Source organism: Natator depressus, chromosome 10 (genome assembly GCF_965152275.1).
Source record: "Natator depressus isolate rNatDep1 chromosome 10, rNatDep2.hap1, whole genome shotgun sequence".
NCBI lineage: Eukaryota > Metazoa > Chordata > Testudines > Cheloniidae > Natator > Natator depressus.
This window is the reverse complement of record NC_134243.1, coordinates 21,697,362-21,719,316: the sequence shown is the minus strand read 5'-3', so window position 1 is coordinate 21,719,316 and position 21,955 is coordinate 21,697,362.

Here is a 21,955-nt window from a genome sequence, read left to right as displayed (position 1 = left end):
AACACAGAAGTCAACCTGAGGAACTCATTGCCAGGGGATGTTGTGAAGTCCAAAACCATAACTGAGTTCAAAAAAGAATTAAATAAGTTCACGGAAGATAGGTCCATCAATGGCTATTAGCCAGGATGGTCAGGGAGGCACTCCCACATACCGGATGTTCCTAAGCCTTTGATTGCCAGATGCTAAGACTGGACAACAGGGGGCAGAGCACTTGATGATTGCCCTGTTCTGTTCATTTGCTTTGAAGCATCTGGCATTGGCCACTGTTGGAAGCCAGGATATTTTTCTAGATCAGTAGTTTTCAAACTTTTTTCCTGGGGACCCAGTTGAAGAAAATTGTTGATGCCCATGACCCAACAGAGCCGGGGATGAGGGGTTTGGGGTCTGGGAGGGGCTCAGTGCTGGGGAAGAGGGTTCAGGTGTGGGGGTGAGGGCTGCAGAGTGGGGCCGGGAATGAGGGATTAAGGGTGTGGGAGTGGGTCAGGGCTCTGGGGTGGGGCTAGGGATGAGGGGTTTGGGGTTCAGGAGGGGCTCTGGGTTGGGCGAGGCTCAGGGCTGGGACAGGGGGTTGGAGTGTGGGAGGGGGGTCAGGGCTCTGGGCTGGGGGTGCAGGAAGGGATTCTGGTTTTGGGGAGGCTCAGGGCTGGGGCAGGGGATTGGGGCACAAATTTACCTCTGGTGGCTCCCTGTCAGCAGGACAGCCACGGTGCAGAGGCAGACTTCCCGCCTGTCCTGGCACCACAGACCGTGCTGCGCCCCGGAAACAGCCAGCAGCAGGTCCAGCTCCTAGGCGGAGGCAAACAAGTGGGTCTGTGTGGCTCTCGCCCGTAGGCACTGCCCCCCCAGCTCCCATTGGCCAGGAACCATTGGCTAATCGGAGTGCAGAGCTGGTGCTCAGGGCAGGGGCAGCACGCGGCGCCCCGTGGCCCCCCTGCCTAGAAGCCAGACCCGCTGCTGGATGCTTACGGGGTGCAGTGCGGTGTTGGGACAGGTAGGCACTAGCCTGCCTTAGCTGGGCAGCATGTCAACGTGACTTTTAATGTCCCAGTCGACAGTGCTGACCAGAGCCACTATGGTCCCTGGGTGCTGAGCAAGGCAACCCTGTGCCTTACATGCTGCAACCCAGTACTGGGTCACGACCTGAAATTTGAAAAACAGAGGTCTAGATGGACCATTGGTCTGACCAGTATGGCCATTCTTATGTTCTTATGACATTTTAATTCCCATATTCCCTGAGAGAAAAAAACAATGACTACCAAAGAAGCAGTGTCTCTATTCTCTTAGAGGAGGGCAATAACCACACCATGTATTTAAGCATCATTAACTAACTGAGGCCTTGTCTACACTACACAGTTTTGTCGACAAAAGTCAGGTTTTGTCAACAAAACAGTGGAGGTGTACACACTACAATGCTCCTTCTGCTGACAAAACTCCCCTGCTTTGCTGATGAGGTGGCAAAGTTATATTAACAAAGTGTCAATGTAGATACCATGCTTGGTTATGTCGCTGTAAATGGCCTCCAGGAGGTGTCCCACAATGCCCATTCTGAGCACTCTGGTCAGCAGTTCGAACTCTGCAGCTCTGCACCCAGGTACACAGGCATCCGCCCCTCCCTTTAAAGGCCCAGGAATTTTTGAAATTCCATTTCCTGCTTGCTTGGTGTGGACAGCTCACATTGCATCTTGCCATCTGACCATGGCAGCTCCACTTGGCAAATGCTCTCCCTCTTGGAACACACCTGAATTGTTGGATCCACTGGCACTGTGAGGAGAGGAGGCTGTGCAATCCCAGCTCCACTCCAGCTGTAGGAACTTCAATGCCTATGGGTAGATTTCTCATGGCTTGTTCGATAAGGGCTATGAACAGGACACGCAGCAGTGCCGTGCAAAGAGAAAGGAGCTGAGGCAGGTGTACCAGAAGGCAAGGGAGGCAAACTGTTGCTCTGATGCTGCACCAAAGACCTACCACTCTATAAGGAGCTGGACACCAACCTTGTCGGTGACCCCACCTCCAAGTATCTCATGGATACTTTGGCGGGTCTGGAGGCAGTGGATCTAACCCTGAGTACAAAGTCGTGGATGAGGAGGTCAAGTTGAATGATGATGTGGAGCACGCTACAGGGTCGTCTGGTGGTATGGTGAGTCAGGACCTCTTTTCCTCCCCAGAGGGGTCTAGCTAGTCTCAGCAGTCCGTTTCCGGCGTGCATGATGCAGGAGAAGCGAGCTCTGGTAAGTGATCTTTTTCAGTTGATGCCACTCAGCTATATGAGGCAGAGCTGTCCTTCGCTCTGTATATTCTAGAAGTGGGTGAAGGGATAGAAATGTACAAGACTAGCTGTGTTTGAGTGTGTGCTACATTCCCCTGTGCAGCTAAGCACACCGAGATTTCACAGGAATCCTTCAGAGAGATCTCTAGGAAACTTTCCTGGAGGTACTCGCCAATCTTCTGCCAAAGGTTTCTTGACAGAGCTGCTTTGTTCCTTCCCCCATGTGTAAGAAACTTTCTTGCACTGCTCATCAGTCACTTGTGCAGGGGCCAAAGTGGCACAAAGACGAGCAGCATAGGGATTGGGTCTGAAGTCGCATGCATGCAGGAGATGCACCCTTGCTTACCCTCAGGAGTGAGATATCGGCTTCAATGACCCCTGCCTGTGGAAAATGGTATCAAAATTTACAATATTGTCCCTAGTCACTTGCACTGATCCCCTTAAAAAAACCACCTAGACCCTTTGCCCCACCTTGAACACCCAACCCCTAGCTGGGCTGAACTCACTGTGTTTAGAGTGTTTGCCGAGATGTGTGCTTGCCAAGGGACAGTGAGAATGTAATTCGTATGTTAAAAGAGATGTATTTTACTATAATGATTCAATGCTGTGTATGATCTAACAATCATGCTTCTGGGTAGTTTCTTGTGCTTCTGCAGATGTGGCCTTCAGGGGAACCCCCTACATAGCAGCGGAGCGCCTCAATCAGAAAAAGAAGAGACCAAGGTGGAGCAAGGAGGGCATGTTCCGAGAGGTGCTCCAATCCTCAGAGGCTGAAAAAAGAGAATGTAGGGAGTAGAAGGAAAAACAGAAAGGCACGACAGAAAGGAGAGTGAGGAGCGCATTGTAAAAGGGCCATGAGCAGATGATAAAAGTGATGGAGGAACAAATAGAGATGCTAAAGTCCCTAATCATGCTCCAGGCATAACACATGTGTGCTCCCCACTCCCTCACAGCCAATACAGAACTCCTTTCCATGCCCTCCCCAAACTCCTCCCACACATTCCTTGCAACTTCCCATAACATCTCAGTACCTCATTCACTCCACACTCACCCCTTGGACAGCTTCCCAAACGATAGATGGACTTACACACAGCCATGAAATCCTACACTGCCCTGCACTGTTATCTCCCTTCCCACTAAGCCTTTTGTGTGTGTTGTTAATTGGTATTTAATACAAACAAACTCTCTGAAAGATAACCAGTCTTTATTTGATTCCTGCGCTTGGTGGTTGGTGCTACTAGTAATACACAGTGGCAGTTTGATCATTTGCTGACTACAAATTCCCATCAGGAATCATCACAATTTTAATGCAAGGTGACAAGTTAACAAAGCATGGCAGAGTGATGTATAGAAGGACATAAATAAATTTGTTAGTCTCTAAAGTGCCACAAGTACTCCTTTTCTTTTCGCGGATACAGACTAACACGGCTGACATTACTGGTGCTCATTATCAAAATGTTGCCTCAAAGCCTCCCTGATTCAAAAAGCCCCCTGTTGTGCCCCTCTAATAGTCCTAATATCAGGCTGCTCAAATTCAGCTGCCAGGCGATTTGCCTCTATGCTCCACCCCGGGGGAAACTTTTTAGCCTTAGCCTCACAAATATTATGGAGCGCATAGTAGGCTGCTATGACCATGGGAATGTTTTCCTCATTTAGGTCTAACCTGACATAAAGGCAGTACCAGTGTGCTTTTAATCTGCCAAAGGCACATTCCATGGTCATTCTGCACCTGCTCAGCCTATTGTTGAAGTGTTCCTTGCTGCTGTCCAGGTTTCCTGTGTAAGGCTTCGTGAGCCATGGGAGTAACAGGTATGCTGGGTCTCCCAGGATCACTGTGGGCATTTCAACATCCCCTAGTGGAATCTTCTGGTCTGGAAAGTAAATCCCTGTTTGGAGCTTTCTGTACAGGCCAATGTTCCTGAAGATGCATGCATGATGCACCTTCCTGGACCACCCCATGTTGATGCCAGTGAAATGCTCACAGTGATCCACAAGCACCTGCAATACTATTGATGTACTCTGTCACTAAATGATGGTGAGAGCCAAAATTGGAATATGCATGCCATCTATCGCCCCTCCGCAGTTAGGGAATCCCATTGTTGCAAACCCACCTGCTATTTCACACGCATTGCCAAGAGTCAGAGTCCTCTGAAGCAGGATGTGATTAATGGGCCTGCACACTTGCGTTAACGCTGCCTAATGGTCAACTTCCCAACTCCAAACTGATTTGTGACCAACCGGTAGCAGTCTGGAGTCTCCAGCTTCCACACAGCGATCACCACACAATTTTCCACTGAGAGCGCAGCTCTCATTTTGGTGTCCTTGAGCCGCAGTGCTGGGGCAAGCTCTGCCACAGTTCCAGGAAGGTGGCTTTCCACATCCAAAAGTTCTGCACCCACTGCTTGTTATCCCAGACCTGTATAATGATGTGATCCCACCATTCAGTGCTTGGTTTCTGAGCCCAAAAGCAACGGTCCACCATGTTCAGCTGCTCTGTGAATGCCAAAAGTAATCTGGTGTTGTTTATTCCATGGCATTTAGCAGGTCAGGCAACTCTGATTCCAGTTCAGACTGGAAGCTCATGATATACTGTATGACCATCTGCGATGTGTTCATAACAGTGACCACAACAGTAGAGAGCAGTGCGGGACCCATCCTTTCAGACAGAGATGGCAGGTGTACAGTAAACAGGGGCCACTGAAAAGTGCTACGAAACTCAGTCGGAAGCCCATAGAATGCTGGGACGAAAAGAACTGCATCATGGGATGTTGAGCTTGCACCCATAATGCACCTCAATCCACTACATCTTTCCACAACTCCTAGCTGCAGAAGATGGTGAGTAGCATAGTGTGATAGCTACCCACAGTGCACTGCTCTCACTCTCGATGCTAGAGCACCAAGTGTGGATGTGTTCTGCCGACAGAAGGAGTGTAGTGTGAACATGCACAAGCGATGTAATTTTACCTATTTTTGATCGTCGGCTTAAGTTGGGTTGACAAAACTCTGTAGTGTAGGACAAAGTGGATACATAACAGCTCATCCGATTAAAACACTTAGAGCTCTACCCTTTTGAAAGCGGAGAAACAACAAAAGGGGAAAAAGCTGGTTAACAGTATTAATTAACACAATTAATGCTAGTGCATCATTTTAACAAAAGCAGTGATACCAGCCAACATAACCAAGAAGTGAAACTGAGAGTACATTTAAAGATGCAAATAACTATTAAAAAACAGTTAGTCCCACAAACTCATTCCATGGAAACAGTCCAACCCAACACAATAGTGCTAATCTCCTGGGCACCACCTTTCCTGTTTTGGGCATGAATATATACAATACTTCTTTACCTTAATTTCTCTGTATCAAGGAAAAAAATCAATTTGCTTCCAAGAATAATAATTAACTCTATATGTCCTTACTTACAATAGAAGTAAGAGAAATGAACAGAAGTAAAATGATTGCTATTGACAGGAGATTATTGTTTCCAAAGAATATGGACCTGACTCTGCCTCACACTTACAAATTAGCAGCTTGCTGTTAATAACTACAAGGAAAATGAGGTTCAACTATATGAAAAGACAAGTTTTTTCAGTCCTATAAGTAAAAAGAGTAATAAAAGTAAATCGAGAACTAGTTATGAAACTGGAGCAGTCCAAACATTGGTATTAAGCCTTAACAGCACAGAATGGAATGTATTAGTTATATCACTGTCAGTCATATGAATGCATCTCTTCTTGATAAAAAAGATTAAATAAATGTAGCATAAACATTGAACAGTGATTACCTGTAAAAACAATATAATGAAGGAGACAGCTGATGGGTGAGAGGCCCCTGCTTTGGTGTCACATGTCCTATTATGTTTGGATTTGTAGCAGTAAGACATAAAAATACGGATTACGTTTCATGCTTCAAATATTCTTCCTCTTACAAATCATCTTTCCTCTTGGAATCCAAATAATCCTCATATCCAAAGAGTTATTATGATCCCTAACAAATATATGTTTTGGCATACACCCATACACTGTATTTGAGGGAAGGGCGTAGTTAAAAAAACCAAACCCAAGCCTATGTGATTTTGTTGAAAGTATCATTCTGGAAACAGACACTTTTCAACTATATTTCAGCCATATTATAGAGTATGAGCTTGATCCATAAGGACAATATCTCATGATCAGGCATAGTAATAATCAAATGCTAACATTTTATAGCAGTTATTTTCAGTTAATTCCACAAACAAAATCCTAAATTAAAAAAAAAAATCTCTATTTCATTTTAAATTGGTGCCCAAAAGTTAGCAACCCATTTACATAGTTCTGGGTCCTTTTACAGTATTTCAAACCCACATCAAAATGCCAATAAGAGGAGCAAAATAAATTGCCTACATCTTGAATTTACTGCCAGCAATAACGATCCCCATAAAAACTCCACACACAACCTCACACCTCAAAACTGCCTGAATACTATCCCAAAAATTTTCAAACAGCCCCTTCCTCAAACATCTGAGAAAAGACATGGGTTTACAGTGTGTCTGGTAGGGTAATAAATCCAGGTTCTGGTTGACTAAGAGAAGAAGCATGTTGCAAAATCAAGGGACTTCATAGAAAATGACTTGCCATTACTCCATCACTTAAACCAAAAGAAGTTCCAGCTTAAACTGGTCAGCTCCCACTGATCTCAGTTGCAGCACTATCTCTTTGAAGCACAAGGGCATCATTTGGTGATCAACAGTATCAAAGGCTATAGAGAAGTCCAGCAGGATGAGTATGGATCATATCTGGGGCCCTTTGTTTTCAGTTTTTATTTTATTTAATTTTTCCCAGAAATTTATCAGTTTTTATTACCGCCACAATAAAAACAGGTGAAAATCAGTGCAAAAAACTATTAATTTTCTGGGTAAATATCGGGGTTTATTTTGGTGGACAGAAAGACGGGGGGAAATTATTCAGTATATTAATGCTTTGAATTTTGTTCATCAGTGTGGTTTGCTGCAGAACTAAAACAGAACTCAAAACACAATGTCACCTCTGAGTTTAAGAAAACAATATATCTCTAATCGCCAAATAAAACTTTTCATTTAAATAAACAGTTTACTGTTGTGGACTTGGAACTATTAGCTTATAAATATTTATATTTAATAATTGGGCCACACCATTTGCAGCACATACACTCAACTTCATACTTTTCTCCCTTCAGTATTTTTTAAACTTTTGAGTACTTCCTTATTTTCTGAAACATATTCTGATACAGATTTTCATTTTCTTCCCATTTTAGTGGGTCAAATCTTTAAACCGTTATCTGCCAACAGCTTGAAAAGTGTACATGGTGGGTGTGAGATTCATCAGTACATTCAGATGTGTATGCACTTCAGAGCTTGCGTGCATGCCTGTTTGTTTATTGTGTGTATCTTCTAGACCAGAGGTTCTCAAACTGTGGTCCACGGACCATCAGTGGTCCGCAAGCTCCATACAGGTAGTCCGCGGATAGTTCCCTCCAAGTTGTGCACCTGGGCGGCCACACATGAAAGAATGAAGGGCCACCGACCTAATTAGTGGAGCCACGCAAGTGTGGCTCAACTAATTAGGTGCCTGGACCCTGGAGAAGATGCACATGTAAGGTGAGGTGGTGGCCGTGGGGGGAATAGGGGGTAGTTGGGAAGGAGTAGTGGGGCGAAAAGAGGGGGTGGGGAGAATTTGGGACATGCAAGGCTGCGGCAGCCAGAGAAAGAAGCAACTTTCCCCAGCTCCAGGGCTGCAGCTGCCGGGGAGAGATGGCCCTCCTTCCCAGCCTCAGCTCTGTGGTGGGAGAGAGACCTCCCCCTTCCCAACGCCAGCTCAGGGGCTGCCATGGTGGGGGAGAGAGGGAGAGATCCCCCTCCTTCTCAGCCCCAGCTTGGAGGCTGCTGTGGTGGGGGAGAGAGGGCACATCCATCGCATTAGAAAGGTAAGACTATTGATATTAAAATATGAGTTGTGTGTTTTTATTTGTAGAACAAAGAAATGTTAATTATTAAGTTTTTTTGATATAGCGCTTTTATCCAAAGCACTTTACAATACAGTAGTTAGCTAATGGTACAAATAACATTTGAAAAGATCATTAAGTGGTCCGCCAAGACCCTCAGCAATTTTCAAGTGGTCCGCTAAAATAAACGTTTGAGAACCACTGTTCTAGACTAATACATAGCCTGACTTCAACAGTTTTGCATATACGCACAGACTAATGCATATATCTCATACAATGTACTGTATTTTCCTAGTAAAACAAGTTATTTTTATATATTTGAAAGACAGAAAAGCAGGGTGAAAATCAGAAAAAACTGAAGCAAACCACATTGATGAACAAAATGCAAAGCATTAATATACTGAATATTCTCCCCCCCCCCCGGTCTTTCCATCCACCAAAATAAACCCTGATATTTACCCAGAAAAATCAATAGTTTTTTGCACTGATTTTCACCTGTTTTTTTGTGGTGGTAATAAACACTGATAAATTTTGTAAAATCCAGGGATTTTTTGGTAAAAATCAGTTTAAACTGAAAAAAAAATGCGCTTAATATATCCCCTGTCTATGGTCAGGAAGAGACCACCTATCAGTACAAGGAATGCTGTCTTTTACTGGGTGCTGGTCTGAAAGGTATCCAAGGATACTGACAGCTGACAGGTTTTATGATTAGGTTACTGTTCTCATTCGCAGTAAAAACTGATCCCTGCAAACACAAATAGGACACACCTCCTCAAAGTGCATAAATCACATATGATAATATCTTTCTATATTATTTTCTAATTAATGCATCTTCCAAATATGAGAAAGGGACTAATTGGTAAAGATTAATTATATACTTACATGTGGGTGTAGTTATATTGCCAGTAAATGAATAGCCAGTGCACCACTAGATTAACCAGCAATGACAATTTAGTATTAATTATTTTGAAGACACTTCTTATATCCATGTATTGAGCTTCCACAACTATTCCTGTCTAATTTTCTTTTTTGTACATGTCTGTATTTAGTAGCCATACCAGGGACTTGCTACAGTATCGTTGCAGAAGGTTGTCTTCTATTTATTAACTCTACATTCCATATTAACTTTCATAATAAAGCATAACATTAAAGAAATCTTTTTAGTGTCCATTTTCAAGCTACTTTTCTTTTATTGAGCCATATCTTCAAACTTTTGTCTGTGAGTTGTATTTGTATTCTCCTTCTCAAGAAAGCACATGACATGAATTTTATCAAATGCAAATAACTAAAGTATTTTATTCAAAACACACTCTAGTTTATGCTGTTTCAATGACAAGTGTTTATCTCACTGGTTACCTTGCCAACTATAATTAGTATCCACTGGGATATGCTACTGCACTACAGAGACAAACAATAGGGAAATATATATTGCTATAACAATCTCTTGAAGAAGTTGAAAAGGATTTACGACTATTGTAGAATACAAAGAACAAACTGCCTAAATTCAACCATTCATGAAAATGTAGTCCCAGCTATAAAACTGAATTTCTGCAATCCAGATAAAAAAACCCCAGAATTTGAGACGATTTCTGCAATCCTGTCTTCACTCAGGTATATTGTAGAGATTGTAGTGGCTCTTTTGCATGTGGCTTCCTTCCCTCCTTGATCAGCAGTAGACCAAGAAGAAGGAGTTGGCACTTAGATCCCCTCTAACTGCATAAACTACTGGTCCCCACAATGTGGTACTCAGCATGCAATTTTCAGCTCATGTTATAACCAATATGGAACACTACTGCCATTTGAAGTTGGCCTGCACTGGATCATGTAAGTAGTGGTGTTTGTCTGAACTATGTGGCATGATCTTAAAAAAAAAACTTTTTTAATGCACACAACAGAATCTAAAATATTATTTTTAAAAGTCTTTGCAAATACATAGCAGGTAGTGAATAAGGGCATGGAGGCCTGAATCATGAGCAATGCCTTGTTATGCTGTCTATTGTAACACATACAATGACACTGCCCCTGTTCCATAATTCTTACAGTTTTAGAATATCACTTGCCTAGTCTATGCTGCAGCTTATCATGTCACAAGAATGTGGTCTGATCTATAGCCCTTACATATGTTGAACTCCCATTGAAATCAAAGAAACTTTTTCTTTTCTTGAATCAGCTCACCTTTAGTAGGATGCCCCGGTCTGGGTCAGTCCCATCTTAAATCTCACTGCTATCTAACAGACAGAAATGTGCTCTACTGACTGCAAGAGCATATCATCTCTTGGCCCACGTGAAGAACATAACACCAACATTTTTGTGTATTGAACCTCCAGGCATACAGAGGAGTAGCACAATTTATCCATAAGTGAGGAAGCCCGTTTGAACCCAGGAAGGAAAATGACACATAATGTCTTCCATTAGGGTCATATATTCCTGTAGTACCAAAAGGCCCCAAATCAGGATTAGAACCCCTTGGTTGTTTGGCATTATAAAAACAGGAAACTTGGTCCAGATATCTGATTATCTGCAAGCAAATTGTGAGAAAAAGGGGATAGTATTTTTCAGAGCACAATAAATGTTTTCTTCTCCACTAAATCACTGGTTAAATTATTAATAGATAAACTGTATACATGCTTATTTCCAATCTACTCAATTAAAAATAGCTGTTATAAGAAGAATGGGCCAAATTAATCTCTAGAGTAATTCTACTAAATTCACTGGAGAATGAATTTAGCCTGTGAGTGATCTTACTAAGGGGACTTCATATCCTAAAACAGTTTGTTCAAAATTATCTTGTAAACAATTTCAGAATTTCCACTGCCAGTTTAGGTCGTGCTGACCTGTATCACATACTGCACACTGGATATCATCAGTGACATAATGAGTGATTTTATGTGCCATACTAACATACTAAAGGAGTTTTGTCCTATAGGACATGCAACAAGTATTTAAAGCAGTGTGCTGTGGTTTGGAATCAGTTTCTGTGGGAAGAAAACAAAAGGGGTCAACAGATGCAACAAAATATTTCAGCATAACTTCAAGAATATTACAATGGGGAGTCTGTGACTTGTACTTTGCCCCTAGTTCAATAAGAAATCAAAGCAGATGTTGTCTTAATAGTTTTCCAGTACAACAGCCAAAAGAAAAGAAAATATGTCATACATACGGTTATGTTTAAAACAAAGATTACAATGCATGATAAAACAAATGTTGGTTGTTACAAAATTAAGTGATAGTACTGGTAATCACAGTAAAGTTAATCAAATTAACTACAACAGAAGTGTGTTTTTAAGTTTCACCAAAACTATCACAGGAAATAGATTTTATTAATGAAGTTTAAATTGTGCATCTTCCATTCGTTTTTTGATGTTTGAATGTTAATGATGCTAAACGATAAGAACTTCTCTGATACTTTTCAATGCTCCCCAGATTGAAAAAAAAATGTTAAGCTGGAGTTAAGGCTATAAGGGGGAAACAACAGAATGTTTTAGTTTCAAACAAACTAACTAACTAAACCAAACAAATCAACAAACCAAAAATGCCCAGACATATAAAACCAGGAATTTTGAAGTTAGGACTACAACTGAATAAGCAATCATACACTGGAAATTATGGATATGCAGACCTTTCTCTGAACAATTAGAACACTGCCTTAATACCCCTGCCTAAGTCACACAAAAATCTTGAGAGCTGCACATCATATATCTGCAACACTGACAAAATGATCCATACATCCTTTTACTATAATAATGTCTGTAAGAGGCAGTAATCATTCAGTATCATTAGGCTGCGTACCACTTCCTCCATGGCCAGCAGTACATGTAGGTGGGGAGATATATAAATTTAGTGTTAGTACTATAACAACATGTAAAAAGGTAACTTTAAATTTTGAAAGTTATTTTCTCAGTTCTCAATTTTCTCTCAATATTCACACATTAATTTTTAATACTTTTTTAATTTGCAACATCATTTTGTGCCTTGAAAGTACTGAAAACAAAACAGCAGTCAAATATGGCAGTACAAAAAGGATTAGTTACAATCTGTCCTATCAAGTTCTGTACCTTTATTCCTAAATTCTTTCAGATCAATCACCTCCCAAATCCGAATTGTAATACTTTGCATTTTTATAATGCCTTCCATTCAAGGTGCTTTATAAACATTAATAGAGCAATGAAGTAATTTTGGTCAAAATTTTGAGAGGGAGAGGCCCACAGCACCTGGAGAACACCTCCCTTCTGTGCAACCCAAACACAAGTTGCAACACAAGTTCCTCTCTCATCACCCTCCTCACTCCTATTTAAAAACACCCCTAAAATCCAGCACTTATTTGGCCTCCTCCAGCCAGTCTTCCCTATGATGCCATCTTTGACCAATTCTAGTCCCCTACTGTAGCGGTCTTCAGAAGCAGAGATGTTCAATAACTGTTTTGGGTCACTAACAGTTCCCCCTCCCCTCTCTGCCCCTCCCCCTCCAAATTGTTTTCAAATTTTTCAGCAAATTGAAAAGCCCCCCAAAAATTGTTTTTAGTTGAATAAAATGTTTTGTTAACATTTTGAGTGTTTAATGCTGTTTGATTATTTTTAAATAAAATTAAAGGAAATGCCAAAACATGATTCAAATAGGAAAAAAATGAAACATTTCATTTCAAATTGTCAAAACGATTCAATTTTTTATTTTTCCCCCCAACACAAACAATTCACTGCTTTTCACTATTAAAAGTTTCAGATGAAAAATTGTGCTCACTTCTATTCATAAGTCAGGTTGCATTTCCACCCTCCCACTAACTCCCCCAGTCTCTCCTCTTTCCCATTCAGGATGTTTCTTAGACCTCTTAGTAGTATTTCCTACACCTCTGTCTCCTCATTCTCCTTTGAGCCTCCTCTCTATCTCAAAACTCTTCCCCAAAATCTCAGTCTCTTATTCCATTACCCTCCTCCAGACTCTCCTCTCTCTTTCTCCAAACTAGTCTTATTTTCTCCTTCTTGGCCCAAACCCGTTGTTCTCTCTTCTCTAAAATATGTCTCGGCCCAGCCACTTTCACGTCTCAAAAATCCTTCCATCCCTAAATTCTGCTCTAAGCTGCCCCATCATACTTGGATCCCCCACAGGGGCCCTCTTTTTATGATGTCCACTGTGCTAGGTTTTGTGTAGTTCCATGTGTGAGATTTTATGCGAACTATTTAGTATGCTAATTTACATATAACCATACATTTCAGGTTATGGTCAATACACCTTGCCCTAAGTAGTGGTGGGGTTGGTACATAGCTGCACAAAAACTTAGCAGCTATGGCTTGGGTTGGGAAGCTGTTGAGAGACGCTGGGCAGATGGGTGCTGGACAGTGGGGATTCTTGAATTGGGGGGTGTCTGAAAGGTACTGAGATTGCTGGAGTTGGTTTATGCTAAGGTGTCTGGATACTGTCTAGCAGGCCGAAGGGTCAGATTGTCCAGGAAGTAGCTAGGTGTTGTCTGGGGGTAACTGGGATAGGTGGGTGAGTGTGTCGGTGATGTCTGGGAAGGTTTCTAGGATCTTTGGGGAAGGGTTCTGTTTAGAGAGCTAAGAGGAGGTAGGTAGTAATTAGGGTTTGGCTGAGAGACCCTGGGGCTAGTTTTGAGTGCCCTTACCTGCTGCCACACCCAGCCCCTACGGCTGCTGTAGTCTGCTTCTTCCCTGCTGGGAGCACCAGGGAAAAACCCAGTGACCACCCTACAGGCCTGCTCAGCACATCCCACAGTGTCCTCATAAGGCAGAAAAGCAGAAGTGCATTCAAATGCCTTCTGCCTCCACACCACACAGCTGGATGTGTGAGGATCCAGATAAGATGTGGTAATGTGGAACAGAGCTGCCAGATGCATGACAGTTGGCAGTCCAAGGTATTATTACTATCTCCATTGTACAGATGAAGAAACTGAGGCATATAGAGGCTATCAGTAGTAGAGCAGTGAAAAAGATCCCATATCTCTTGGGTCCTGAACTTTTACTATACCCACTATATTATGTCTACTCACCATCTGGGAGAGATCTTTCCCTCAAAGCATAAGAAATACTCCCTAGATTGTGCAACAATTCACGGAAGATAAGCACTTTCCCTTAATCCCTCAGTCCATGAGCCCCATGTGTAAAAGTTTCAGTGTGTCAAACGCTTTCTACTTTAATTAGAGATTGTTCATTTAAAGGAAACGTTGTGAACATTAAGCTAGAATGAAGCTCAATATGAACAGCTCATGCTCTGAAATAGTTACTCAATCAATTTAACCTCTATCCCAAATGACTGGTATAATGGGTTCTACATCCTGAGAGTACTTGGGTACTGAATCCGGCATCGAATGCAGCAGTATGTTTTCTGAGTGGTGTGTCAGATTCGGAACGCATTACAGCAGTAGCCTGGGAGTTGCACTGCTTCCCCTGAGTTTCTGGAATGGACTCGGTGTTGTTTTTAATCTTTGAAGCACTAAATGTTTGGGGCACAGATATTTCTGAGACCACCTTCCTCTCAAAACAGAAGCAACGTTTGCTGAAACAAGGAGGAAGTGTTAGTAGGACACTCAGCTCTAAATCCGTTCCCACTTGGTCTTCAAGAACCAAGATTTTTTAACTTGTTGTTCATGCTTCAAATTCATACTCTTTTCCAGGCATTTGAGGAGGGGGTGTTTTCAATGGGGATTTTTTATTTGGTTGGAACATTGGCCGCTAGCTATTTACTTTTGATGGAATGAGCAGTCTAATTTGCTACATGGGACAATGATTTGAGACTGTTACTTTTACTTTTTGTCAGAGTGCCAAAGCACAGGATGGGTGCCCAACAGTTAGAACATCTTTATTATAAATGGAAAGAATGAATCAAAATTAATTCACCATCACCCTGGGCAAAATTTTGAGGTTTTATTCAGGAAAACTCACATCAGTGTCCAATGGTCTATATCAGATGTGTGGTTTTCTTTTTTTCTTGCAAGATGCAAGTAAAATTTCTCATATAAACTATCACCCTGCAAACTGCAGAGAGCTTATTTTTGTTAACAGGAGTTGTGGGGCCCCTTGTAAATTCTTGTAATGTCTTGTAATTTCAAGCCCACACTCAGGCTGTCCTGCCTCACTGTGCTCATGGTATCTGAGACTTTTTTGTCATGGAAGATGCAGATATCCTGGTGCTTATCTTCTTGTGCTATTGAGGATTTTAAAATATAAGTGCCACACAAGCCTGGCATAACAACTGTTTAAAATGTAAAAATAGCAGAATCTGTGGAGGCTGCTATTCTTTTTGTAAGTCAAGCCCTGTGACTAAAGAGAGCTGCTTAGCAACAGATGGAGAAAATTAGAAGATGATTACATCATCTCTCACTGCAAATTAGGAGCTAGATTGTTCACTCCCAGTCTGCCCTGGGAAAAGGGCAATAGGTACCCCTCTAAACACAATTCCTTCCCTGTCCTCACTCCTACCCACAGTCCTTGTTTTAGGGGTCTGGCACCATGCAACTGGTCCAGGCCAGTAACACATTACTGGCCCCAATGCCCATGTTGACTCAGCAGTGCTGTCTGGTGTCTGAGAGACTAGAGCCAAGGCTTCACCAATTTGCTGCCCATCTTCCCTGGGTAGTGCTTGCTTACCCCTGGGGGCAGGTCACTTCTGTGCCATGCTTATCGATAATCCTTTTAAAAGATGGCATGCTGCTATTTCCATCAATGACAATCAACTACCCATGCCCTTACTCCTCCCACACTCCTTCCTTTCAGAACCTGTGTATCAAAACAAAAGAGATGGATCAGGACAACTTTACTTCATGTGCATTATTTCACAACTCCAGTGAGGCTAAGGTTGCTTATGCTTCTTAATTTGGTTTTACCTACACAGCAATTCTCAAATTGTGGGTCGGGACCCCAAAGTGGGTCATGACCCCATTTTAATAGGGACGCCAGGGCTGGCTTAGACATGCTGGGACCCAGGGCAGAAGCCAAAGCCCAAGGGCTTCAGCTCAGGGCAGCGGGGTTCATGTCACAGGCCCCCTGCCTGGTGCTGAAGCCCTTGGCCTTCAGCTTGGGCCCCCCTACCTGGGGGCCAGGGCTTGGGTGGGTTTAGGTTTTGGTTCCAGCTCCTGGGGTTGTGTAGTAATTTTTGTTGTCAGGAGGGAGTTGTGATGCAATAAAGGTTTAGAAACCCCAGGCCCTAACATATTATTAAAATCCAAAGTTGAAATCCCTTATTGCACTAACAAATTATCCTCACAATATGACATGTGGTAAGAATCATTACACTAAAGAGTTTGTGTTTCACTCACTCCTGCTGGCTTAATCTAGAGTGCCTGGAATGGGTGGGGTAGAGTATCATTATAAATTAGTGACTGATGTCTAATATATTATTTGTAAATGCTGTCTGTGTAAACCTAGACTTAAAATACTTGTAAATGATGTCAATCAAGTTTCTAGTCTTGTATTAAGTGTGTATACCTAATCATAACACTCATTTGCACAATTAGCTGAGGAAGCAGTGATTTGCATTAATGTGTAAATGACATGTGCCAGGTGCCACTGTGGAAAAATTCACCTCACCACAAAATGCTCAAAGCACTCTGCACTACTCAACTCAGTGCAGGTTGTAAGTGTGTCTAAATGGGCTGGAGTCGCTCTTCAGGGTGGTGAATTTTGGCTTTATGGTGTAGTTTCAACACATCTAAACATCCAAAGTACAAGTGTAAATTAGAGAATTACATTGCTTTAGCTCGTTTACACCCAAAGGAAGACATTGTGCCGAACTCTATTTTTTGTCACATACAGAGCTGAGAAAACTTCAGTGTGTTGTCAACTAACATCAGATGATTCTAAAAAAGATTGATAGCATGCACTAATAATGCCAGAGGAAAACATTCTTGTGTGCAAAAACATTTTCTTCTTTAAATTCTCATTACTCTAGGATTAAAAACATTTTCTATAAAGCCTCTGTTTTATCTACAAGTTGTTAGTCTCAGCTGAGTGCCTCTTTGGTCTACAACTGCTTTGGAATAAACATATCTCTGCTCTACAAAAGGGAAAATCCTTTATATAAAAAAATGAAAAGGCATTTACTGATATGTGAACAAAGACTAACAGCAGTAATTAGTATGAGAATCTACGGAAGAATTCATGATTAAAATGTCCTTCAGTCTTACAATTTGACTTGTGAGAGGTGCAGGCTCAAGGAGATGGATGCTGATTAAGAATGCTATCAATATGCTTGTCAAGGCTAATTCCCCACTCTGGCACTTCGAGTGCAGAAGGTGGGGGCCCACAAGGATCTAAAAAAATTAATACTTGCCACTCCAGGCTTGTATTAAACCCCCAAGATTACAGCTTTTCTCTGACCTTGGCTTGGTAAAAGCTGCCAGCACCCAAGTGAAAAACTACCTCTCGCAAATCCTGGAAAAACTCACTTGGGAAGTTTTCCCTAAGGCCCATTGGCTTTTCCACCCCTCCCTCTGGGAAGCCAAGAAAGAAAGAAACAAAAGGGAAACCCAGCTGTTGCCACATGAAAAACATGTGCACAGACCTTTTAAGACACAAAACCAATCAGGTTCTTAAAAAAGGTAAATTTTATTAAAAACAAAAAGAAAGAAAATACATCTGGAACTTAGGCTTTTGCTAGATTTTAAAAGAGCAATTCCAAAGATTAAGCACCCAAAATAGCTTTCTTGGGGGTTCAGCTTCAAGGTTACAAGCAAACAAAAGCATCTGGGGTTAGCATAGAGGAATCCACAAGCCTTACAGAAAATAAAAGAAATAAACCTAATCGCGTCTATCTAAACATTCCCTGTCCCAATGAATTCTTCTAGGTATGGATGATGAATTTTCATACCTGGTCCAAACTTTACACGGCATTCCAGCTGCCCCTGTCTCTTCAGCCCAGAGAGAACAACAGAGAGACAAAAGGAAAGCTTTTTTCCCCATTAAAAAAAGTTCTAGCCTTCCCATTGGCTCTTTTGGTCAGGTGCCCACTCCCTTTTCTTTACCTGGAGGACTTTTTAACCCTTTACACGTAAAGCAAGCAGCCAGCAAGAGAGACTTAATAGCTAACTGGCTGGCTGGGTATCCATAAAAGGGAGCTACCCCCCCTTCATTTATCACAATGCTTCTTCAATTTATTCTAATCCTCTACCCATAATTACTTCAAATACTATAGGGTGTCCTGTATTTTTGATGCTTCATAACTAATAGCATAATAATCAGGTGTGAGAAAGGAAGAGCATCTGGAACACTACTGAGTATTTTAGCAAGCTGGACTCACTTGTGGAGAGGCACAATCAATACTTAGGCCTGGTCTTTGCAGCAAAATTTTATCATGTTAGAACTTGAGCTTGAAAAGTCACATTAACCAAGATGTTAACTATAACTTGAAAGTCAGTATAGTCAAGGACAAGTGGTGTACAGCATTGTGTCAGCTAGTCATGGTTAAACCCTGGTCTCAATAGTGAAGACAAACCCTTAAAGATCAAATTCTGATCTTGGGTACATGTGTGGGGCTCCCCTTGAAGTCAATATGCAAAGAATTTGTCCCTTAGCTAGTGGGATGAAGCAATGTTCTCCTTTTGTCCCTTTTATGTATAAGAAGATATCAGTTGGAATTTAGACTATGAATTAATTGAGAAAAATGTCTACAGAATGGGAGAGAGAAAATGCTTCATTTTAACTGCTGATTGGATGTCTACAGAATAGAGGTGTGTGAATCTCCAGTACAGCTGCTTGAGGGGATTGAGACATGGTAGGACCATATAGTGGAAGCAGATGACTGAATTTTGTTCTTCAATCTTCCGTTCCTACAATCATCTGTTATAGAACATAAGAATGGCCATACTGGGTCAGACCAAAGGACCATCTAGCCCAGTGTCCTGTCTTGCAACAGTGGCCAATGCCAGGTGGTTCAGAGGGAATGAACAGAACAGGTAATCATCAAGTGATCCATCCTTGGTCGCCAGTTCCCAGCTTCTGGCTAACAGAGGCTAGGGACACCATCCCTGCCCATCCTGGCTAATAGCCATTGATGGACCTATCCTCTATGAATTTATCTAGTTCTTTTTTGAACCCTGTTATAGTCTTGGCCTTCACAACATCCTCTAGAAAAGAGTTCCACAGGTTGACTGTGTGTTGTGTGAAGAAATACTTCCTTTTGTTTTAAACCTGCTGCCTATTAATTTCATTTGGTGGCCCCTAGTTCTTGTGTTATGAGAAGGCATATATAACACGTCCTTATTTACTTTCTCCACACCAGTCATCATTTTATAGACTTCTATCATATACCCCATTTGTCATCTCTTTTCCAAACTGAAAAATCCCAGTCTTATTAATCTCTTCTCATATGGAAGCTGTTCCATACCCCTAATAATTTTTGTTGCCCTTTTCTGAGAAGTACTTCGCCACAGAAACAGAGAGAGTGAGAGAAATGGGCTTCAGTCCTGAAGGATGCAGCCCATAGATTGCAAAGAGTGTTGTAACAACTATTGTATTTACATACTTCATCCTATAATCATCTCTGTTATTGGCAATACTCGTCTATTCTTTTGTGATTAATTTTTTTACAGTTGAAATAAAATATAGATTAACGTGCTGACTGTCTGTCATAAATATAAAGGGAAGGGTAACCACCTTTATGTATGCAGTAACATCAAATCCCTCCTGGTCAGAGGTACAGAATCACTTACCTGTAAGGGGTTAATCAGTTCCATTAACCTAGTTGGCACCTGACCAGAAGAACCAATGGGGAAAGAAGATACTTTCAAATCGGGAGTGGGGATTTTGTTTGTGCTCTTTTGTTGTGTGCCCTCTTGGACAGAGAGAGGGACCAGGACAGGAAAAAACATCTAAAAAGATCCTGAAATGATACATCTAAAATTACTGAAATTGTAAGTAATAGCAAGGAAATGTGTTACAGTATCTTTTGTTTTAGCTTGTTTAGGTTTATTCCTGTTTTGTAACTTTGAAGCTGGGCCTAGAGGGGAATCCTCTGTGTTTTAAATCTTTTTAAATTACCTTTCATCCTGATTTTACAGAGGTGCTTCTTTTACTTTTTTTTTTTTTTATCATAAAGTTCTTCTTTTACGCACCTGATTGGTTTTTAGTGTCCTAAAAACCCAAGGGTCTGGTCTGTGCTCACCTTGTTAACCTATTGGTTGGTGTATTATTTTCAAGCCTCCCCAGGAAAGGGGGTGAAGGGGCTTGGGGGGATATTTTGTGAGGGGATAGGGCTCCAAGTGGCCCCTCCTTGAATGTTTGTTTAAATCATTTGATGGTGGCAGTAATACCGTCCAAGGACAAGGAAAGGAATTTGTGCATTGGGGAAGTTTTTAACCTAATCTGGTGGAATATAAACTTAGGGGTTTATTCATGCGGGTCCCCACATCTGTACCCCAGAGTTCAGAGTGGGGAGGGAACCCTGACACTGTCTGCCTACGTTTGTGGGAAGACTGACATGAAAAAAGTACATTAGCAAGAACTGTAAAATAATGTATAGTTAATAACTGCTGTATTTTCACTAGTTCTTAGAAGTGATGGTGTATTTGCATCTTGAGCTGCTTATTTATCCTCTTGCAATAATTCAGGTTTCCACTGTAATCAGTAATGGATTTCAATTTCAATTCAGGAGTTCAGTTTTGCCATTTTTGCTGTATAAGTGTCCTGTTATCTTTTAATGATTATGGACATTTATACTTAAAACGTTGCTTACGTGCTAGACTAAACAAGGGTCACTCTGAAGGTCAAATGTATTGTCTGCCTCTCTCTTTCTGCAGCAAGAATAAAAGGCTTCCAATGGCTAACATATTGTAGAGGAATTCTGCCTTCTATATGGCAAACTATCATGTATTTCTCATTCACTTTTAAGTTTCCTCTTAACAGTTACTGTCATTGAGACTTTAAAAGATCAGAGGATATAGCTATTTGAGGGTTTTTTTAAACTCTTTTGTATAAGTATTTTAATAAATGCATCAGTTTCTCAAGCCTCACATCTTTAAAAAATTAAAATGAATATTAGTGAATTCATAACTTACTGATTATACCTGGCTGCAACAGCAGAGACTCCTCAAATTAAGTTTCCAGCAACTGCAAAGGGGAGGTTTCAGAGTAATAGCCGTGTTAGTCTGTATTCGCAAAAAGAAAAGGAGTACTTGTGGCACCTTAGAGACTAACCAATTTATTTGAGGATAAGCTTTCGTGAGCTACAGCTCACTTCATCGGATGCAGATGAAGTGAGCTGTAGCTCACGAAAGCTTATGCTCAAATAAATTGGTTAGTCTCCAAGGTGCCACAAGTACTCCTTTTCTTTTTGCAATGGGGAGGAAAGCTCAGACCACCCCCATAAATGAATGTTGTATACATGATGCCCTCTTATATCCAAAACTACCTCAGGGCTGAAAGCTAGCTAAACAGTTGGTTCTTTCACTTTGACCTGCATGTCAGCAAACACAGGCTTTGCTCAAACCACCATAGGAGCAAATTATAAAGACACGGAACGTCCACCAAAAATGCCCTGCTCCTAATATCCCAGAATTAAAATCTTGGGGCTGCCAGTAAAAGCACCTCAGCTGACAACAGTTTGTTAGAGGTAGTCTCAAAGTTAGACACATAGATTTTTACAAACTGAAGCAAAAGCTAGAAATAGACTTGAAAGCACACTATTTGTGGATGGTTTACACCTTGTTGCTGTCTGTCAGCCGTAACTGTCACGTTACATTCAAGATAAATATAAAGAAGCCGTTAAAATCTGGTGGCTGAAAGGGTCAAG